Here is a 22,154-nt window from a genome sequence, read left to right as displayed (position 1 = left end):
CTCAACAAAAGCGTCTCTCGGGGTCAAGGCTCCGCTTGAAATGTGTATACAAACCAGGGATTTATCCACTACTGCTCCCTATTCTCGCGCCCCATGTCTTCATCGTCCGATATTTCATAGACATCTGGTTGCTAGTGTTCTATAGTTCTGATAAGTCTCTTTTCTCCAGTGATGTACATTCGCACTGTTACACCGCTTACGTGACTTAATTCGCCAATTACGTATTCCTCATTTTGTGAAGATACATCGTGAAATGCGCGGTTGGTGCTTTTCCACAATATTAAAGCCGAGACGTTAAGTTCTCCATTCTGGGGAAAAGCCCCGTTGCTCTAATTGACGGGTCACAAAAATTGTCACTGAGCCACCACGAACCCACCGCGGTGGCTCAGTGGCTAAGGCGTTGTGCTGCTGAGCACGAGGACACTAGTTCGATTCCCGGCCGCGGCGGCAGCTTTTCTGATAGAGGCGAAAAGCAATAACGCCCGTGTGTACGAGATTTCGGCGCACGTTAAAGATCCCGAGGTGGTCGAGATTAATCCGGAGCCCTCCATCAGGGCCCGCCTCATCGCCTGCATTGCGTCGGAGCGTGAAACCTATAATCAGTCAATCAATGAAAATTGCCGCTGCAGTAAAGTTAGCTTTGAGGGGCGATGTGCCCCATGATATTCACAACACTAAGAATTTGAAATGTAAACGTTGTTGGTTGGTTGTGGTTTGCGGGAAAGAAGAAAGGAAGTGCAATAACGCATGCCACGTGACGCCCGAACGTGATGGCACGTGACCAGAAGAGGTGCACATCAGCCGCGCAGAAACTAGCGGATTCTAGGGCGGCTTTGGCACGTGCCAGTCTGCTTGCTCGCGTAATTCGTGCCGTAAGACGAAGAAACGAAAGCAAATACATAGACGCATACACTTCCTAAAAACGAAGGCGGCTGGAGTAATTTGGGCCAATTGACAAGGACATCAAAAGCAAGGAAAGCGATGTGAACGCTTTGTTGCAGCAAAGAAATTGCTAACAGTATCGCAGGCGTTCGCCTTGAAAGCACGTAAGCAGAGTTTCGTGCTCCGAGGATTTTTTAATTCGTGCGTCAGTCATACTTTCTGGGATTTTTATTTTTTTTTTTCGTTTTGTGAGGGTAATGTAAGTGACGCATATTTTTGTTAGTGCCCTTTTGTAATATTTTATTTTTTGTTTCGCATTTTATTGTTTTAATTCCCGTTGACCAATCGTATTAATTTGTGTGATTATAACGATTACGTGCAATAACTTCACCGAATATACATTTTTATGCGAATGGAGGGTGTTTACATGGTTGGTCCCTATTCGCATTTTTTCGTGTTCCGTCATTTTTTTTTGAGTTTTTTTATTTGTCTTCGTCTGGGGGTGGTACTCTTAAGACTCATCTTCCTATTTTGTACGTACACTTTTATAATTTTAACATTTGCTATTTTGGTTATTTATTTTTTTAATTCTGATCTCAGTTTACGCGATCACACCGATAATTAGGTTCCATTCGCCAAATGTGCATCTTTGCTCACATGCAAAGCGTTGCACGGTTCGGGATACTCCGCAAAAGATGCTACGCATTATAACATCTACAAAGTTTTTCGCCCTTAGCAAAAATATAGCTGTTCTTTCTAGATCTAAATATGCAGTACACAGGTCTAATAACATCAGTTGTAAACGACGCTATTGCCAGCTGCATGTTGTGCAGAGAGACGTATACGTACGTAGTTCAAGGAGAATGAAGGAGGCTTTGTTCTATTCGCACTTCGAAATTGTTCAAAGCGTCGCAGCATTAGCGCTTCACTGACCTCAACGACGTCCAATGGCGTAGGAGCAGTCGGCTTCGCTAACTCGGTCGTGCCCGATGTGACGGCCACTCTCATCTTGCTGTAGACCGTTGCCCTCGATGCTATCAGCGAGGTGGACCCCTGGACACGTGCCACGCTTGCCAGGTTCGACGCATAACTGCGAAAGTAAGAGGCACGCAGTTGCCCAATTATAAAGACAGCAAGTGAGCACAGCCATCAAGCTAATTCTTCACATTTTCACCAGTGCGCGGGAGTGTGGGGGCGTGCACGGATCAATAGACGCATGCAAGTACGCAGGGACGGACGGATGGATGGTCGGGGATACCGAACATTAAAAGAGTAAGGAAAAATGAAAGTTTGATTCATCGGAAAGATTGCCTTTTAATCCCAATTAATCCCTTTTAAACATCCCTTTTAACGAAATCTTCGCTCATATAAGCTACATAATTGTGATAAAAGAGAATGGCCATGCGACCCAGTAGCTCATTTCCTGCACCAGAACTTATAACGTATTATGAGCGGCTGTGCAATTTGCTGAGGCCGGCATAAGCAAGCGCAAGATAGGCAGGGCTTATAAACTTGCAGAATGAGCTATTGGCGCTTAAATTTAATGCATATTTTAGATGCGAAGCATCTCATGCTCGAGGCTGTGTCCCTCCCTCCCTTGTCGTTGTTGTCCGCTGTCCGCACCCCGACTGCGCATGCCTGGCCAGGCACCGCTGACGATGATTGGGGCAGGATGCCCCTAGGGATTGGCCAACCAAAGAAACCATCACGAGATAGCTTCGCGTTCAACCACCGTCGTCATCTTCCCGTAGGGGAACCCTGAGTACCACACCCCCACTGCACATGCCTGGCCAGGCACCGCTGATGATGACTGTGGCAGGATTCCCCTAGCGATTGGCCAACCAAAGAATCCATCACGAGATAGCTTCGTGTTCAACCATCGTCGTCATCTTCCCGTAGGGGAACCCTGAGTAGTATGCCAGGCATTCCTCCTCTCCTCTACGACGCTCCTCTCCGGCATTCCTCCTCTCCTCTCCGAAGCTCCTCTGCTCTCCGGGATTGCGCAACGAATGGCAACACCTGCGGCTCCGCGCGCGATAATGCGAAGCAGCTTAGGGTTAAGCCGGTTCTACATGGAGCGAATTTCGCCTGCGAATCCGCTGGAACGAACATTCGCACTTGCGAAGTTCGCAATGCCTGGAATTGTCGTCTACGTGGGGCCTGCGAACGCCGCGATTTTCGCATTTCAGATGCACCTTGTTTGCAGACTGAATTAAGTTTGCCACCAGCAAAGGTTGTTGTGATTTTAACAAGGGTGGTTTTATTTTACTTTCTTGGCAAGTTGTTTCTGACTGGTTTGCGGTAAATATAAGTTTATTTGCGGTTTTATATAAGAATCGCCAATTCTTTATCAATATACGGACACAGCAGAGAAGACAAACGTTTTGGTGTGCCCGCGCTTTTGTGGCGCTCAGACAAGCAACGCCATCTGGTTTCCAAGCGTGCAAGTGGTGCCGAGCTGTGCTCCTATTGGCCGCTGCTCCGGCCCCTCTACGCCGCACACGCCGCACGAGCGGCGTTTGCTCGACCGCTTCAAATGTTTGGCACTTTGCCGCATCAGCGAATTCGCAGGCGAAATCGCTCCATGTAGTACGGGCTTAAGAGACGCGACGGTAGCCGCTGCATACTCCGCTGGGGGCGCCACTGTAGCTCCGCGGTATAAATGACGGGCGCGCGCGCTCCGCTCCCCTCATTATCCTCCCGCAACGCCGCGATCGAACTGAAAACTACTGGGAAGTTGAGTCGACCCCATGGCTGCTTCGCATACTACTCAGGGTTCCCCTACGGAAAGATGGTGAAATGTTTTTTTATAGCAGTAAGATTGGTGGGATAAGCAATGGAAGCGCTGAGGCCGGCAATAGCAAGCGCAAGTTAGGCACTGCTTATAAGCTTGCAAAATAAGCTATTGGAGGTTAAATTTAATGCATATTTTTTGTAGCAGTAAGAGTGGGGGTCAAGCAATGGGAGCTACTAAAGCACACGTAAGCATAGCAGCGCCAGTGCGTATTGGAACTGGACGCGCTCTGCTTGTCGTAGCTGCACAGCAGTCGCGCTTTGGGATTGCCTCACACGATATTTGGACATTGTCTTAGGAGACATCGTTTGTCGAGCATGTCCAATGTTTCCGAAACAATTACTAATAACGAAAAAAAATGAAGGAAGCTCACACTGACGCGAAAGTCTTGAAGATAGCGACGCTGTACGCAGCCTTCACGACCATCACGAAGGTTTAAAGGGGCCCTGCAGCACTTACCATCGACTGCTCGGAATGAATTTTGGGTAAAGGCTTTTGACCCAGCGATCTCCTCCCGCAAAAATTATGAATATCTGTTCACTATCACCCAAACTACGCGCGATGAAAAAGCGCGCTTAATTGTTCCCTCTCAGCTGGACCGCGGACAACGTTGGGACAACGCGACGAAAGCACCCCGCTCTCTCCAGGAGAGGTGGGTGGCTCGTGGAGTTCAGTTTGGAGGCCTTCGATATTTCAGAGGCCGGGAAGTTTTCTCCTTTCCTCCGCAACGTGAAGGTGTCTATTACGGGTATGGTGCGACATAAAAGCAGGCATGACAGCCTGTTTGCAAGCAAGCGCTCAGGCTGCTAGAGCGTTTTTGAAACAATAAACGTTTGTTGTAGAGTGGTCTGTTTGAAAAGGAAGTATTGAGATCGCCACTAAAACTGCGCGTGCACTGGAAACACAAAAGAAGCGCCAAAACTGTGCGTACAGGTTCGGATATAGAAGAGGTTGGTACACAACAGCGCCGACGACGGCGGATCGTCACAGGAAATGAGCGAAATAAACCGAGATGTTGACCAGCGACAGCTAATATTAGGACAACCACGGCCTCAATGACGTCGTTTAGGCCATGCCAAGAGTGCATAATGAGGAAAACTGAAGAGAGCGCGGTTGGTTTTTTCGCTTCTTTCACAGCCATTTGCGCGCTCACCGCTTCACGTGCACGTGGGATATTTGGCTCAGGTGTTCCTGGCAGTGTAATCTACACGTCGCGTAGGTTTACTTGCACTACTCAAAGAGTGTTGCAGGGTGCCTTTAAGTACACGATTGAAGCCGATTTGCTTTTTTTTCACTGACGCAACGACCTTCTGGTCAATGAGACCAGAACAATGCATCCAACCACTCACCGCTCGCAGAACACGACACCGGCATGCCGACTCCCTAACGCCCTTCAATGCTAGAACTAACATTTTCAAATTCTCCTTTTTCCCGCGCACCGTAACCGAATGGAATCAATTACCAGCGTTATTCGTAAATAGCATAGACTCAATTGACCATATTGTATCTTGACCTGCATTGTTAAAGTGTTAAATTTCTTTCTTATTCATTGTTTGAGTTATGTCCTTAATCTTCGCGCTTTTCATGTTCTTGAACTTCTGTTGTCCATATTACGAGCTTTGTAATTACGTCCCTCCTGCTTGGGCCCTTCACAGGGCCTGCAGCATTATGTGTAAGTGTGAGCTTCGTACGTTTTTTGGAAGTAATAAGCATTGACTATTACCTTGGAGGGGTGTATGCTATGGCGTGTCTTTCTCGTTCCGAGCAAGGGTTTTCGCTATTATGGCAAGCGCCGGAATTTTTTTTTTTTGACCTGGCCAATCTCTCTACTTGGGCATGCTTGGCTGGCAAACGTGCGCCGGGGACGCTGGGCGGTCGTCGCGAGGCCTGCCCTCACGTGCTCGCGTTCGGCAATTCTTTGTAATTTTTTACTGCGTACACGAAAAATTACGATTTGTAAAAAAGCTTCGCTGTTATAACAAGCCAGGTGCAAATATGCTAGGAGACAAAGCGAGTGCGGGCAGCGGTTCTGACCGGCATTGTGGCGCGATTTAAGAGGAATGGCGGTAAACAAGACGTTTCGCAGTTCGCTGCAGGCTGCTAAACAGCACACAACAGCTCCGTCCGATCCAAAAGTGGTGCACGGTACCGCGGTACAGAAAAATTCCTGCGCATGTGCAGTGCACCGTCGTGGTTCCGCGGTGCCTGCACCATGGCTGAATCTTCAGAAGCGCCCTCGCATGCGTTTCCAATCGAGCGAGGTGCAGGCATAGTCGTCTGCTAATCATCCTCGCCTGTCGTCCTGTAAAACTCGAAGCTGACGACCATTTCGGTTTCACCGAACGCACCAGCGACAACGTGAAGTCCAGGCAGCGTATCTTCGAGTTCGACAAACATTTCCACGCGGTCACCGCAACCGCCAATAGCCGCCTGCGAACTCGCGCGTGCAGAGACCAACTTGATGTAGCTACTCCGTAGCAGGTGCACCCGTTATTTCTGCACCGCTGCGGCACCGCGGCTGCACCATGAGCAATCGAGGGACGCGCTGCAGAGCCCCTTTCCAGCAGTGGCGAATCGAGCTCTTTGGTGCAGCGCACCGTTCGCCGGTGCAGGCATTGCAGTGAACCGCGTCTGAATCGAATGAAGCTAACGTTCGTTTGAGCACCTGCCCTGGATAGGTTATCCCAGACGTTACGAAACAGACTATTTAGCGCGAGAACGAAACTTTTGGCTTAAATTGTTCAACTCCTCGGTGAATAAAGCGCTGGACACATGTACGATTGGTACACGCGATTCGCATGCGACTGATCGTTACGACTGTCACCACGACTAGTCATACGCGTGAATTTGAGACACATGACCCGATGCGCGCATGCGATGCGTCGTCGGCGTCGCTACGCCCACCGTTTTTGCTCCATGGTCAACTACGACTATCGCTGAGCTGAATTTGTAGATTCCGCGCGTTTAATCGCAAAAAATGGATAAAGCAGGCAATCGTGAAGCGTTTCCTGCCTTCGGAAACAGTTCGCGCACACGCCGGCCGCGCCTGCCAGCTCGGACACTCAGCGGCTCGAACCGGCGCAGACCACGGTAGCAACCGCTTGTCGCTGCTCTTCTGAATCAATCTGATCGTTAAAATGAAGTTCCACATGCGAGAAAGTAGGTGTTAGTGTGGTGAAAAATTGTGCTAGGGATTGTTATCAGGGCTTATTTTAAAAGCGGCGATCAGATATCTGCCGCGATGCATGCCTACGCTGACCGGCCGCCGCGGGGCGCGGCGGGCGGTGCGCCGACCGGTCGAGAGATGGCAATACCTGCGCGGAAGCATCGAAACAGGCTACGCAGATGTTCAACTACGACGGTCGCTGAGCTGAATTTGTAGATTCCGCGCGTTTGTTCGCAAGAAATGGATAAAGCAGGCAATCGCGAAGCGTTTTCTGCCTTCGGAAACAGTCCGCGCACACGCCGGTCGCGCCTGCCAGCTCGGCACACTCAGCGGCTCGAACCGGCGCAGACCACGGTAGCAACCGCGCTTGTCGCTGCTCTTCTGAATCAATCTGATCGCTAAAAAGAAGTAGCTTATGCGAGAAAAGGGATGATAGTGTGGTGAAAAGTTGTGTTACAGATTGTCATTCGCAGTTACACAGATAGCGGCGATCAAATATCCGGCAGGATGCTAAGCCTAGAGTTCCCAACACCCGAGCCGACCAGAGCAACGCACGCCGGTTGCGGGGGGTTGGGGCTCAGCGGGCTCTCATTGGCTGTGGCCTCACGACGATTGTAACGATGGCAGGACTGCATCTGGCTTGCCAGACGCACGTCGTGAGCCTCCTCCGACCAGCGATCGACGCCAAAACAGGTCCTAACGGTCAATCGTAACAATCAGTCGCATGCGAATCGCGTGCACTAGTCGTACATGTGTCCAGCGCTAAAAGCTTCGTTTGAGGCCGCACAAGCGGGGGGGGCCCCATCAAAGACCAAATCTTTCGAATAAAACAAACTTTTATTTTGTCTGCATGGCCCCTTTAAGTCTGCAAGGACGGCATCGGGAAAGTATACTTCTCGGTTTTGTGTCAACATGGAATTTCGAAATGGTACGGAAGAATGAAAAGGCAGAAAAATGTCCGCACCTGGTGGGATTACGAGTCAGCTGCGCTACCAACTCAGCAAAATTAATCACCTATTTGCGGGTGCGCTTATGTGCCTTAGACGGTAAACCTGCCTTTAGGGATAGTACAGTCACTCGGAAAACTTTGTAGTGAAGGAGACTTTGTAGCCCGCGCAGCCGCGTCTTGAGCGTTTACGCCCTGCGTGCCAGTCGGAGACCCGCGTTGCTACCAATGGCTGCTGAAACCGAGCCCTCTGCATGCATATGAATGATTGGCTCTTCGCATGGCTATGCAAAATAAAGCTTGCGGTAAGGACGACAAGAATGGCCTAAGAATGCTAGTCGGTCGCTTTCTGGTGTGGAATAAAGAAATTCCCAAATTGTAGGAAAAAGAAACACTGTAGAAAAAAATACCTGCAGAGATTATCTTTTCGTTTCTCGCCCCACAAAGGCTATCGCACGGCCGTTGTGCAGAATAAAGGCGTAGAGCAGAAATAATCTGTTTGAAATATTCCACGCAAGTCCCCTAGAATAGATACGTAAGTAGTATGCACGCACAATTTATACAGCGCACACATCTGGTGCATTTTCTGCAGTGGTATTTATTGAGTACACATGTCCCTTTGCATCTCAGGTGAACGTCCTATACTGGGGAATACTATCAATGAAAGAAAAAAAAATAGCAGTGGCTTAGCTCGGCTAGGCCAGGATCAGCTGGTGATTCTTAGTTTTCCTGGTTGTCTAGGATTAGCTTGATTATCATGCTTACTGCTGCTTGTTCAGAAAAGGGGAAACCAGCGAGCAGAACGCAGGACAAGAGGAGGAGGCACACACACAACACCGCTGGATGTTGTGTGCGTGCCTCCTCCTCCAGCGGTGTTGTGTATGTGCCTCTTCCTCTTGTCCTGCGCTCTGCTCGCTGGTTTCCCCTTTTCTGAACATTATGAACCAACTAGCCCAGCAATTCACTCTCTTGAACTATTACATACACACGGTATACGCATTATGCGACACACGTATATTTATCAAGCGGCTCCGGCGCAGCGTCACCAATCGCCCCAGAGCTAAGCTGGTTCCACAGGCGCACGCCGGTGTTGCTGCGACGCACGAGCCATCGGTTCCACACCCGGCCACCCCTCGCATGATCATCAAGTGGACCGGGCTGCCACGTGCGGAACGGAGGTCGGCGAAGACGCTGGGCGCGTGGGGTGTGTGAGAGTCGCCGGGCAGCGAGCAACCTTCTGAGCACCGGGTGACGTCACTGCTCCTCGCGCATGCGCAGCACGACTCTCCAGGAGCCACGCGAATCTGCTCAACCTCGGCCAGTGTAGATCACGCTACAAAAATTCGCCCCGTCTCTGCTCGATTCGCTGCGGATGTCGTCGAAAGACCAGTCTCCCGCCGCCTCTTGCACGAATGTGCCTCTCTCCTGTCCCCCGCTCAACTCTCATGTTCTTCCCCCTTCTTTTCAATACTCCCACGATAAACACGGAGGAGGTTTGCTCATGTAGATTCCCTTTTAATGCGTAGCATTCTTTGTCGAGTACCCTCACAGCCAGGACGGTGTTACGCCCTGCATTTCCACAATAATGCCGATTTCGGGGAAGTTCTACCTCTGATCGTTGCAACATAGTGTAAATAGAGGGAATGCCGAACGGAATCTTGAAAATCTAAAAAATAAGAAAAACAAAAAAAGCGAAACTGGTGAACCGTGTAACCGTGAAACCTGCATTTCTATAAAAGATGCAGATTTCATGGAAGTTCTACATTTAATCCTTATAATAGCGTAAATGGAAATAAATTTAGATATTTTATTGAACTTAATACTGAAAACCAAAAAAATAAAAATTCTGCAGAAATTCAGAGAATTACCTACTAATGCGTAGTATTCTTATGCCGCTTGTCTTGAGTGTCGGTTTCTTCCAGCCAAATTTTTCGGTTTTTTCTAAATCCTGTCCGGCCAATAATCGCCGTTTACGCTATCATAATGATTTGAAGTGGAACTTTTGCGAATGTGCATTACATGCTTCGCCATTTTTTGTATTTCTTATATTTCTCTTGTTTTTTAGTGCTTCAATTTTTTTCTACTAATCATCTCATTTGCGCTAATATAATGATTATAAGTGGAGCGTCCGCAAAATCTGCATTATTGCGTAAATGCAGGTCGTTATACGATTAGCCTTTTTTCGTATTTCTTATATTTTTGTTATTTATTATTTTTTCAAAATATCGTTCGACAAATTATCTCCATTTACGCTATTATAATGACTGCAGGAGGAACTTCACGAAATCTGCCTTATTGTGGAAATGCCATGCGTTATACGTTTTGCCATTTTCCCTAGTTTTTAAATACTTTTCTTATTATTTAGTTTTCCAAAATTTTATCCGACCAATTATATCCATTCACGTCATTACAACGAATACATTTGGAACTTTCCAGAAATCTGCATGAGTGTGGAAATGCAGGGTGTTACACAGTTCACCCGTTTCCGTAACTATTTTATATTTTTCTTAATTTTTTAGTTTTTAGAAATTTCGCTCAACCAATTATATCTATTTACGCTATTATAACGGTCACCGGTGGAACTTTCACGAAATCTGTATTATTGTGGAAATACCATGCGTTATACGTTTTTTCCATTTTCCATAGTCTTTTTAGTATTTTTCTTATTATTTAGTTTTTCATAATTTCGTCCAGCCAATTATCTCCATTTACGTCATTACAACGAATACGCTTGTAACTTTCGCGAAACCTGCAATATTATGGAAATGCAGGGCGTTACACGGTTCGCCAGTTTTGGCAAATGTTCTATATTTCTTATTTTTTTAGTTTTTCAAAATTTTGTTTGACCAATGATATCCATTTACGCTATTATAACGATTATAGTTGGAACATTCCCGAAATCTGCATTGCTGTAGAAATGACGTGGGTTATACCCTTTGCCATTTTCGGTGATTTTTTTAATATTTCGGCTATTCTTTATTTTTTCAGAATTTAGTCCGACCAATTATCTCAATTTACGTGATTATAACGATTACATTCGGAACTTTAGCGAAATCTGCCTTATTGTGGAAATGCAAGGCAATACACGGTTCGCCATTTTCCGTAATTATTTCATATTTTTCTTCTTTCTGTTTCTCAAAATTTCGATAGACTAATTATTTCCATTTACGCTAGTATAACGATCACAGGTGAAACTTTCGTAAAATGTGCATTGTTGTGGAAATGCAGTGCGTTACACGATCCTGGCTGCGGGGGTACTCGGCAAGGAATGCTACGCATTAAAATCTGCAGAAATGAAGAGAATTGTCTACTAATCCGTAGCGTTCTTGTGCCGCTTGTCTAGAATATGAGTTCTTTACCGCTTAATTTTGTTGTTTTTTATATATTAGGTTCGACCAATTATCTTCATTCACGTTATTATAACGATTACGGGTGGAACTTCCGCGAAATCTTCATTATTGTGAAACTGCAGGGCGTTACACGGGTCGCCATTTTCTGGAATTTTTTTTTTCTATTTTTTTTTTTTAATTTTCTGGTATTTCAAATTCGGTTCGAGCAATTCTCTCCATTTAAGCTATTATAACGACTACAGGTGGAACTTGCGGGACCATAAACCACTGCAGCAAGGACAACGAAACAACGTGAGACAAAGGAGACGATGCCACGCGTTAAGCGTCATCTCCTTTCAAAACGCGCGTACTCGCGGACGTCCGGGTCCGTTCGTTGGGCGGAGTGGTACAGTACATGAGCTATTGCCGCCAGTCTTAACTTGTACGGCAGTATAGCGCCCCCCCCCCCCCCTTCCCGCCCCTCCCACTCAAACAGGCTGAGTCCCCATATCCCTTTGTTAATGAAGCTCGTTCATTCATTCATTCATTCATTCATTCATTCATTCATTCATTCATTCATTCAGCTCCCCCGAGAAGCTCGAGTATGTGACCAGAGGAAGAGGGATACACTCACTACGCATCTCCCCTGTTGCGCTCCTCCCTCTTCAGCGCCGCCTGCATCATTCTGCCGTTGAAGGCCACGTGCAGGGAGTTGTACGGGCGGGGCCGGATGATCATGATGGCACTCAAGCCGTACGTGAAGGCCAGTTCTACGTGCAACGAGAGTAGCTGGTCGCGCGTCGACGGCGAGCCGGGAGGCGGCGGGCTCGATAGGGACAGTCCAAGCCGCCCCATGAAGCTCACCAGCGCTGGGGAGTCCGACTTAGAGCTGGTTACGGTGTTGAACGTAGTCGTGCAAACGAATACGTAATAATATGCCTTTTCGCGGACGTTGTCAGTCCGTGTTGTGAGCTTTGTGCCTTCCCTTTCGAAGAAGTTGATCGCGGGCCATAACCATGTCATCAAATCCTGCGGGGAAAAGCTGTTATTCACTTCGGTTTCGGTTGAAGGCCTCTGAAAAATGCATTCCAGTAATATTGCAGCGATGAATAACTCCAGTAAGAAGAGTAAAAATAACAAAAAGGGCCCATCTCCCCGCGAGGGGGACTCGAGTAAATGCGTCGCATAGGGGGTGGGTGTATTGCGTTAACGTATAGTGTTTGGGGAGTTGGTGATAGTGAATGCGTGGTATCAGCAGCTTCTTGACGTAGTTTGTATGAGTCAAGGATATAAGGCGCGTTCGTAGCCTTTCATTCTGTGTCGGTTTTGTGGCGCAGTGGGAAGAGCACCATGTACCTCGCGTTCCGCCCACAGGTAGTGAATGCGTTGTATCAGCAGCTTCTTGACGTAGTTTGAATGAGTCAAGGATATAAGGCGCGTTCGTAGCCTTCTATTTCGTGTCGGCTTTGTGGCGCAGTGGGTAGAGCACCATGTACCTTGCGTTCCGCCCGCAGGGTCGTGGGATCGAAACCAGGCGCCGGTAAGTATTATTTTTGTATATAGTGTAGGGGGAGGGGTGCGGACCTGTTGTTGAGAGCGAGGAGGGTAGCGTGATGCGGGAGAGGAGGAGTGGGGGAGAGGGCGCACCTGGAACGGCTGTTGCGGACGCCGAGGCACGCCGACAACGCCGGGTGACACCGTGAGTTAAAGAAATGCTCTGCATTTAAAAACGTTTAATCAAAGGGCGAACTTGTGCCGGCAAACACTGGCGATGCCACAGCTAGAACACGGCCTCCGCGACCGGCTGCCGGCGGCGCGCCGTTGCTCGCCGCCGGTAGCCGATCGCGGAGGCCGTGGCTAGAACAAGCGAGATTGGACTACTCTGTTCATCAGTGAGCACATACCCGTAACAAGAAAGAGCCCCGTCAGCCGGTCGTGGATTTCGCCCGCAATCACGGGGGCATGGTGGTACCACTCAGCGCAGTGCCAACGGGACCTTCAAACGTTGTAACATTAAAAAAAAAAATACGGCTGAGCGCATTGTGGCCCCGAGAAGCATAACACGGCCGCAAAATGGTATAAAAATAGCCCCCTCCCCCCCCTACTTCCGCAATGAAAAAAATTCGGCAATCCCTCATTTCTACTGTAAATTGTGCGATGTGCGAGTGAAGTAACTGGCACGTTCAGCAACCGTCTTAGGCACGCAAACTTGCCTTTTCCGTGTTTCAAACAACCTAAAGGAGTACTGACACCAATTGTCGGAGTTTGTATTATTGCACAGTTCGATTCCTTTACTCAACAAAATACTCTGGTTGAAATATGAGCAGCCTGCGACGCGTACAACATACTTTAATATGATCTAATTTATTGCGCCGACGGAACAGCACGCGGAGCGGCACTTAGGAAATGGACATCAGCATGACATCATCCCGTGGTAGCCTAAAGAAGTGACGCGGACAGCGCTCGTCAAAAACCCGTGACGTCACTTCACGCACGCGGCCTCGCGAGCGGCGAGCGGGCGCCGGCGCATTCACAAACGGGCGCACGTAGCCAGAGCTACATCCATAACCGCTGCCCAGAAAGGCACTGTTGGCAAAAATAAACTTCCACACACGGGAAAGAAAGCGATAATATAGCCCGGAATCGCAATAGAAGTCGCCATCGGGACTTTTACTGAAAGCGGACATCGAATTTCCGCCGCCATGGTAGGCCTAGTACCTTTGGGCAGCTCAGCCGCTTAGCTCCGGCGGCGGCGCGATCGAAACAACGCCCACCCCGGCCTCCGCAGTGTTTTCACGTACGCACAAAACGGTGAGGTCATGCCGGGATTCTGTCATATGCTCCTTTCGGGATGAAAGCGCAGGAATTCGAAGCAAATGATTTTCAGGCCATTCAGTGTATTTAATCATTGCGCGCTGATGTATTTAGAGTGGTGTTTCGGGTTCGCCAGACCATTAGTCATCGATAAAAAGCAATAAAAGCGGGCCATAAAATTTTCGTCTAAGTACTCTAAGATAAGTCTGTCTTCAGCCACCTAAACGCGAAAATTGTGTTGTCTGTCTGTCTGTCTGTCCGTCCGTCCCTAGATTCAACTAGCCGGCCACACGTTAGAAGAAATATTTAACATATAATTTATATAGGAAAAAAAACTTTCCAAACTGCCCAATGTGGTGCCATAGTTCATACCTGCCAGCATGCTGAGTAAAGCATATTTGAAGCAAAACACACATGCATAACCGGCACTGGCGGTGTTTTATCGTATGAACCCCTGCCCTCATATCTATTGATGGGGACAAGCCGACACACGCCGCTGCCCGCGAGCTCACCCACCGAGCCTTCCGAGCGAGTGATCACGACAACACATCTTCCACCCAGCTACTCCCACTAGCCCCCAACTTACACCGACATACTCCACCATTACAGAGCTACCCCTCAAGCCCCCCCGTCCCTCAACACCTCAGAGACCTGCATACGGCGAAGACTTAAAAAACATACCATGTCACAATTCTACCTGCCGCATCTCTCCCGCACAGCATATATATACTTGTGCCCCACTGCCCCGACACACCAAACACTACCACCCGCCTCGTAAGGATATATACCCCGCACCTCAGCACCCGCATCCTCCTTGCCCAGTGGCCGATTGGGGCAGGTACTACTGATCAACCGGGCCTAGGCCGTGGCGGCAGCCCTCGCTCTACCAGAATTAACAGGGCAAATGCTCATGGGTACGTCGTCTGCTCCCACCACTTCCAGTCCGAGGGCTCTCCTGGCCTCCCGTACACCGGTGGCTTTCATGCGCATGTATGCGCGTTGTTCAACCGTTTCAACCGAAAAAAAAATGCGCATGCATTCCGCGTTCAATAAATACATATTCATCCTACCAGGGGCTTCTTTGAAGGGCTTCTCTGTCCCTGTGTGACAAATAAACAACATCCACACACGCACTTGAAAGCCGCCGGCGTACGGGAGGCCACGAGAGCTCTCGAACCGGAAGTGGCGGGAGCAGACGACGTACGCATGAGCCTTTGAGCCTTTTCCCTTTAATAAACGTTTTACAAACGAACGAACGAAATAGCCAATTTAAAAAGATGCCTTGAAAAAATTAGCAGAGGCTTAGCTCAGCTATGCCAGAATTGGATTGCTGAGCTAAGGTTCAGCAATCCAGTCCAGTCCAGTCCAGTCACTGCTTCTCGCGCATGCGCAGCACGGCTCTCCAGGAGCCACGGGAAACTACTATCAAGCGGCTCCGGCGCAGCGTCAGACTTGGCTACTGCGCAACGGAAGGCGCACAGCTGGGCACGCGCCGGCGCCAGTGCGTCTGCCGCGGGTATGACGTCCCTCCTCCGGAATGCGCATACCGACGAATGTGCAGCTCCAGTTGTCAACACACCCGTACTCCAATTGGATTGGATTTCCAATCCAATCGAATTTAATTTAATTTAATCCAATCCAATCGAATCGAATGCTCCTCGCGATTGCGCAGCACGGGCCTTCATGGTCCACGCGAAAGTGCTGAACCTCGGCTAGTGTAGCTTACGCTGGAAAACGGTTTTGATGCACACATTGCAAGAAGAGACTGCGCCCGAACTTAGACCTCGAGGCGGAATTCTAAGTCCAACAGTAGCAAACGGCTCCAACAGATGGCGCGCGAGCAGTGACAATGCGGGAAAATTGACTTGACTGAGCATGCCTCCACCGTATTTATCGGGGGGGGGGGGAGCGAGAGGAGAGGATAAGAGCGTGGAAAGTGGGCGGGGGAGAGAAAAGACTTATTCACGTGGCAGGGGCGACAGAAGACTATCGCCTTTCGACGACCTTTGCAGCTAAGTGAGCAGATACACGGCCAATTTTAACACGCAAGTGTTTTTTTTTTGCCTTTTATGCCCGGGTACACTAAGATCAGACCGGCGTCATATCCGTCACGGATATTACGTCGAAAGAAAAAAGTTTAATTGACGCGGCTGCACCCGGATTTGAGGCCAGAACTCTCCCGCCGCAATAGAAGGTACCCGGTTATTTACACATATTTTGCCTCAACTGTATACCTGCAGCTTTCTTTGCGCTGAACAACGGGGAGATGTATGAGAAGCGCCAGCGGTACAGGAGCTTCGAACGGTTATGACTACCCAAACGGCTTGTTTTTCGAAGCCTCCGTGTGGGTCCGTTACGCCGCTGCGTTGCGGGTCTCGGTTTGGGTCCGTTACGTCGCTACGCCACCTGATTGCGGCGGTGGCTGGACAGCGTCACAGCCAACGAGCTACGACGACAAGGCGGGACCCTAAAGTGTTCTGAACTTGAAATATACGATATTGCCGCGTACTAGGCATTGGATTTGTTTGTTTATGTTTTGTTTTTAGTGTCCGGCCGCGTCCGGCTGCGTTATGTGTCCCAAGCGAAGCGCGTCTTTCATTCTTAATTTTAGGGGCGAAGCTCCTTAGGGCGTAGGTCTGTCCATCCTCGACGTATGTATGTAGCCACCTCTAGTTTAGTTCTTGGATTGTTTACTAGATGGCGTGGCTACCTCTAGTTTAGTTCTTGGGTTGTTTACTAGATGGCGGGGAGCGTTGTAATAAAATCCGTTCGCTGTTGGCGCGCGCTCGGAGTCGCCCGATGGATAAGGCTGCAGATGTGCGAGCCCGCGAGGCAGAAGCGCTCCGTGAAGCTGCGCGACGCCGCCGCCAAGATCCTGCCGTACGAGAGCGGGAGGCCGAAGCGTGTCGTCTGGCTGCGCGACGACGCCGCCAAGATCCCAGCGTTCGAGAACGAGAGGCCCAAGCGTCACGGCAACGGCGCGAGGACCCTGCCGTACGCGAAGCGGCACGGCTGCGGCGCGAAGAGGATCTCCAAAACGTCAGAGAACGGGAAGCGGCGAGAAAGCGCGCGTATCGGCAGGCAGACCCCGATGCAGTGAGAGATCGTGAGGCGTCTGCAAAACGCATCAGGCGAGCTCAGCCCCAAGGTGCCGACGCGCGGTTTAAGCGAGACTTTCTAGACGTTACGTTCGGACACAGATGTAGTGGGCGAACTTTCACTGAAGAGTCACGGTTTTACCGATGATTTCCCCTCAGGAGCTTCGCCCACTCATCATCATTCACCCCGTGGATATGCTGTGAATTTTTTTTTTATGCCGCACGGGTTATCTCATTCTGATACGGAGAGCGTTTCGTCCTGACGTCACTAGCCTCAAATAATCTTCTTTGATCTACAATGTTCTGGATGTAAATCGACGGTTCGAGAAACACTCGCGCCGAAAGATAAAACCCTGCAGAGCAGACGCCGAGGTATTCCGATCGCCGACACTCGCTTGCGTACGTCACTTTGCTGACTGCTGCTTCGCCGCCTGTGTATTCTTTGAGTTGTTAGGGGAGCACAAGTTCGCTCCAATAAACTTGTTTTCCATGAATACAACTGCGTCGTATTTGGCATCGTGACAATTTATACCTCGTATTTCCTCCCCGGCAATCGTGGGGTGCATGACCGAGTTGCCTGAGCACTGCACGTGGAGCATCGCAACAAGCAGGTTAGGTTCGCCATTGGAAGTGTTTTTTTTTTCTTTCTTGGAGTTGATTTTTTATATGAGAAATGTTTTCTAAACTGCATTATCCATTTCGCGCTACTACCTTCATTGCTCCACGAGCGAGTTGGCAGACTGGCTGCAGACTGACACTGACGCGCTGGCGAGTTCGCGTCGGCGTGCTGTTGATATAAGCACCTACAGCTTGCGGACACAGTGACGATTCAGCCGACTGTCGGCCAGAGGCTAACACGAACCTTACGACACAGGAACGAGCCAGGCAAGCTCCGAAGGTAAGGGCGAAGTGCCTTGCGGTTGAGCATCTCCTCTGACACGGAGGGCGTTCAGCCACTGCGTACGCCTCGGCTAGTGATCGTTACGATTCTGAGCGGTGCTGGCAGGCTTATGGGACCCGTATTACAGTGGACGACATGGCAGAGGCGCAGTAAGCTGATTTCGAGAATGAACGTCCAAGGCCAAGCATGTTGTTGCACGGAACCGAAGCTGAAACTAATCTGATCAAGTCCAAACATGGACATCGTCTAATCATATTGCAGTACAAATACGCGTCACTGGTGTAGTTGTTGCGGCCGCCGCAAATGTCGCATGGTTCCTTCTCTTTACCCGCCGTGGTGGCTCAGTGGCTAAGGCGTTGTGCTGCTAAGGATGAGGTCGTGGGTTCGATTCCCGGTCGCGGCGGCCGCTTTTCTGATGGAGGCGAAAAGCAAAACCGCCGCCCGTGTGTACGAGATTTCGACGCACATTAAAGATCCACAGGTGGTCAAAATTAATCCGGAGCCCTCCACTACGGCGCGCCTCATCGCCTGCGTTGCGTCGGCGCGTTAAACCTTTCCTTCAATCAACCTTCACTTCTTTCAGTATTTATAAATTAAATACTGCTTTATCGAGTGGATAAACCATGAAAAGTGCGTTTATTTGAGCCAGTCTACAGAAATGCAAACAAAACCAGAAGGTTGACAAATTAACTGTAGTGTCTCTAAGTGTCAGTATCAGTGTGTCGAACCGAAAAAAATACGGGTTCGCATACGGTTCGAGTTCAGGTAAATTTATTTTGTTCCGGTTCAGTTCCGGTTCGACTAATTCGATCCGCGAACCGGTTCTGGGCGTTGAACCGGTTCAGGGCGTTGAACCGGTTCGGGAACCGGTTCAGAACTGAATTATTAGCAAGGTGCGAAAAATCAGTTTTGTGTACTTTAAATTCATCATAAAACTGAAGTATTTTTTTCTTCATTCGAACTAGTGGTTTTTTTTAATGAGCTGCAATACTACTGTCAAATTTGAAAATCTAGGCCAGGTGTACCAGAAAATGTACCAGCCTCTTTTTCATCGCCCCTACTGTCGTCCTAGAGGCTGCACAAAGCCACCGCCAAGAGGCATGAATGAGTATGTTATTTATTGTTGCCCCTTGATTCGTTTTATTGTACTGCTTGGATGCTAATAAGGACTTAAGACATTGCCCATTTTACTTGAATTACTACCTTGTTACGTCACTGCTGGTGCTGGGTGGCAGAAAATTTGAAAGATTTTTCGGTGTTTCTGACCACTTCTTATGAAAACGTCCTTAACGAGTCACCAAAGGCAGCTATTTCAAATAAGGGAAGGTAGGCTTCGTTCTCATGGTCCATTTAGGATCCTTCGCCAAGCATGTAAGAAGGCGCGGCGGCAAAATATCGCCGACCACGGGAATTGGGCCACTTCGTTATCGGGCTTACTGCGACAATCAACAGCGAATGCTGCCTGCATACCCATTGCAAAACAATCAACAAAGAAAACTTTCACGTAAAGCGCGCAAACACACGCCCGCGCACACAACATGGCGTTTTATTCGCCTGTGAAGAGCACCTTTACCTGTACCAGAGACTACCACAGACGCCAGTGGAAATAAGCGAAACAAAACGTACAGTGCCCAACGCTTGGCACACCTGTCAATTCGAAAGAACACAGTCCCTAGAATTTCGAATAGACACGTCTTCGCTTGCTTCACCCACCGCGGTGGCTCAGTGGCTAAGACGTCGTGCTGCTAAGCCCGAGAACGCGGTTTCGATTCCCGGCCGCGGCGGCCGCTTTTCTGATGGAGGCGAAACGCGAAAACGCCCGTGTGTTCGAGATTTCTCCGCACGCTAAAGATCCCCAGGTGGTCGATATTCATCCGGAGCCCTCCACTGCGGCGCGCCTAACCACCTGTGTAGCGTCGGTGCGTTAAACCTCATTATCAATCAATCTTCTCGTATTCCCGTGTAGTACGTTTAAGAATCTTATTTCTCTGGCCCCTTCGCCCTATTTTCCCTCTTCCTCGTTTCATGAGGTTCGCTTCGCTTGTATAAAGCCGATGTCTCGAACCAATAACAAACATAATTAAGTGCGTCCCTTTCTTCCTGCGTCCCGTCTGGTGCGCTGTTTTAATTCTTGTGATTATGCATGTACCTAAAAGCAATATTTCAACACTCTTTAGCTGCTGCAAATAGGCATAGGCAAATGTAGGGCTTGAACCTTGGCTGCTACACAGCAGTGCAACAATCACGTCGGGACTGATTGCACTTGCACCGTCCCAATGAGGGAGGCGCACCGGCGACCGCGGGAAGGGCGAATTCGGTGCTTCAAACATCGCGCAGGCTGCCAAGAGTTTGACATTTCTTCTTCCAAGCCTTGCACCTTGCGTGCTCGAGCATCAGCAACATACCATTGCAATTAGGGGCCTTAATTGCTATACTGGTGTGCAGTCGTTTCACCATGTTGTGGCTATGGCGTTGTGCTACTGGGCCGAAGGACGCGGGTTTGCGGCGGCCGCTTTTCTGATGGAGGCTAAAAGCGCAAGCGCCCGTGTGTTCGAGATTTCGGCGCGCTGAAGATCCCCAGGTGGTCAAAATTAATCCTGAACCCTCCACTGCGGCGCGCCTCATCACCTGCGTTGCGTCGGCGCATTAACAAACCCCGCAATCAATCAAATAACCAAATTGTCACCATGTTGTGACCGTGATAAGCGCGTTCCGAGCGTTTTGATTCATTGAAAGGATAAAGGTGAGCGAGAGATTGCGAAGTTGATGGCGCGTGAAAGAAAGAAGCACCTAATGACACTTCCCACCCGTTATCAATAACTGGATGGTCGAATCGTTTTGCGAGTTCCGGAAACCGTTATTTCTTTTTTTCGGTTCAATTCCGGTTCGGGTTCAGCCGGCTCAAAAAATAATGGTTCGGGGTCTGTTGCGGCAAAAATACCGGTTCGGTTCCAGTTCTCGGTTCGGTTCGACACTGTGGTATATATATATATATATATATATATATATATATATATATATATATATATATATATATATATATATATATATATATATATATCATTGAGGGTTCTAACTTCTCAGTCAAGAAAACCTCGGAAAGCAAAGAGGGGAATGCGGTAGGTCATAGAAACAGATGAATTTTTTGACTCAGAAATTGGTGAAAAAATGCCCGCCGGGTGGGATCCGAACCCACAACCTCCAGAATACCGGTTTGTGTAGCGATGACCACTACGCTACCGGCGGGGCTGTTTCCCCACCACTTTCTCGGGTATTTATGTTAAGGTAATTTTCGTTTCCTGCACTTGGGGGTGGTAGCCAACGCCACTCGGACTACTCGGAGTGAAAGTGACCTTTTTAACCCCCGGGCCGTGAATCGAGTGTCTACGACATGTCGAGAGTGGTCGACCAGCGTTGAACCCTCTTAAGCTACCTTTGGCACCAAGACTGCCAGAACAGAGGCCCTCGCGATGCATGTAGCGAATCAGAAATGGGACATGAGGGGCTCGGTGAATTTAAGGCAGAATAAGGGTTGGCAGTCAAGAAAACCGCGGAAAGCAAAGGGGAGAATGCGGTAAACAGACGAAGAATTTTTGAGTCGGAAAGAATGTGGTGAAAATATGCCCGCCGGATGGGATCCGAACCCACGACCTCCAGAATACCGGTCTGGTGCGATGACCACTACGCTACCGGCAGGGCTGTTTCCCCACCACTTTCTCGGGTATTTATGTTAAGGTATTTTTTTGTTTCCTGCACTTGGGAGCACTCCTTCAATCCGAGTAGTCCGAGTGGCGCTGGCTACCACCCCTAAGTGCAGGAAACAAAAAATACCTTAGCATAAATACCCGAGAAAGTGGTGGGGAAACAGCCCCGCCGGTAGCGTAGTGGTCATCGCACCAGACCGGTATTCTCGAGGTCGTGGGTTCGGATCCCATCCGGCGGGCATTTTTTCACCACTTTCTTTCTCCTTTATGACTAAAAAAATTCTTCAACTATTTCTATGACCTACCACATTCCCCCAAGGTTATCTTGACTGCCAACCCTTATATATCTATATATGGTTAGAAATTAGGGGTCATATTTTCTGCTCAAGCTTCGCTGATCGACCGGGCGCCGTGGTCGCCACCAAAATTGCAAAATGGCGGTTCTCACCGATAAATGTGTTTCTTCTACTGAAACCTACCTGGGTGACGTAATTGACCCCTTCTTTCCCTTTGAAGTTCG

The 22,154-nt window shown here is 49.0% G+C and overlaps 1 protein-coding gene across 2 annotated transcripts in view; it reads left to right on the top strand.

Moving 5' to 3' along the window:
• The window catches only part of LOC144153824 (uncharacterized), a 193,851-nt gene that overhangs the window by 98,554 nt on the left and 73,143 nt on the right, over positions 1-22,154 (top strand). The gene's annotated exons all lie outside the window — the stretch shown is intronic.

This window comes from Haemaphysalis longicornis, unplaced genomic scaffold (genome assembly GCF_048455015.1).
Source record: "Haemaphysalis longicornis isolate Haplotype H1 unplaced genomic scaffold, Haemaphysalis longicornis Haplotype H1 scaffold_9, whole genome shotgun sequence".
Taxonomy (NCBI): Eukaryota; Metazoa; Arthropoda; class Arachnida; order Ixodida; family Ixodidae; genus Haemaphysalis; species Haemaphysalis longicornis.
This window is presented reverse-complemented; position numbering and strand designations above follow the sequence as displayed.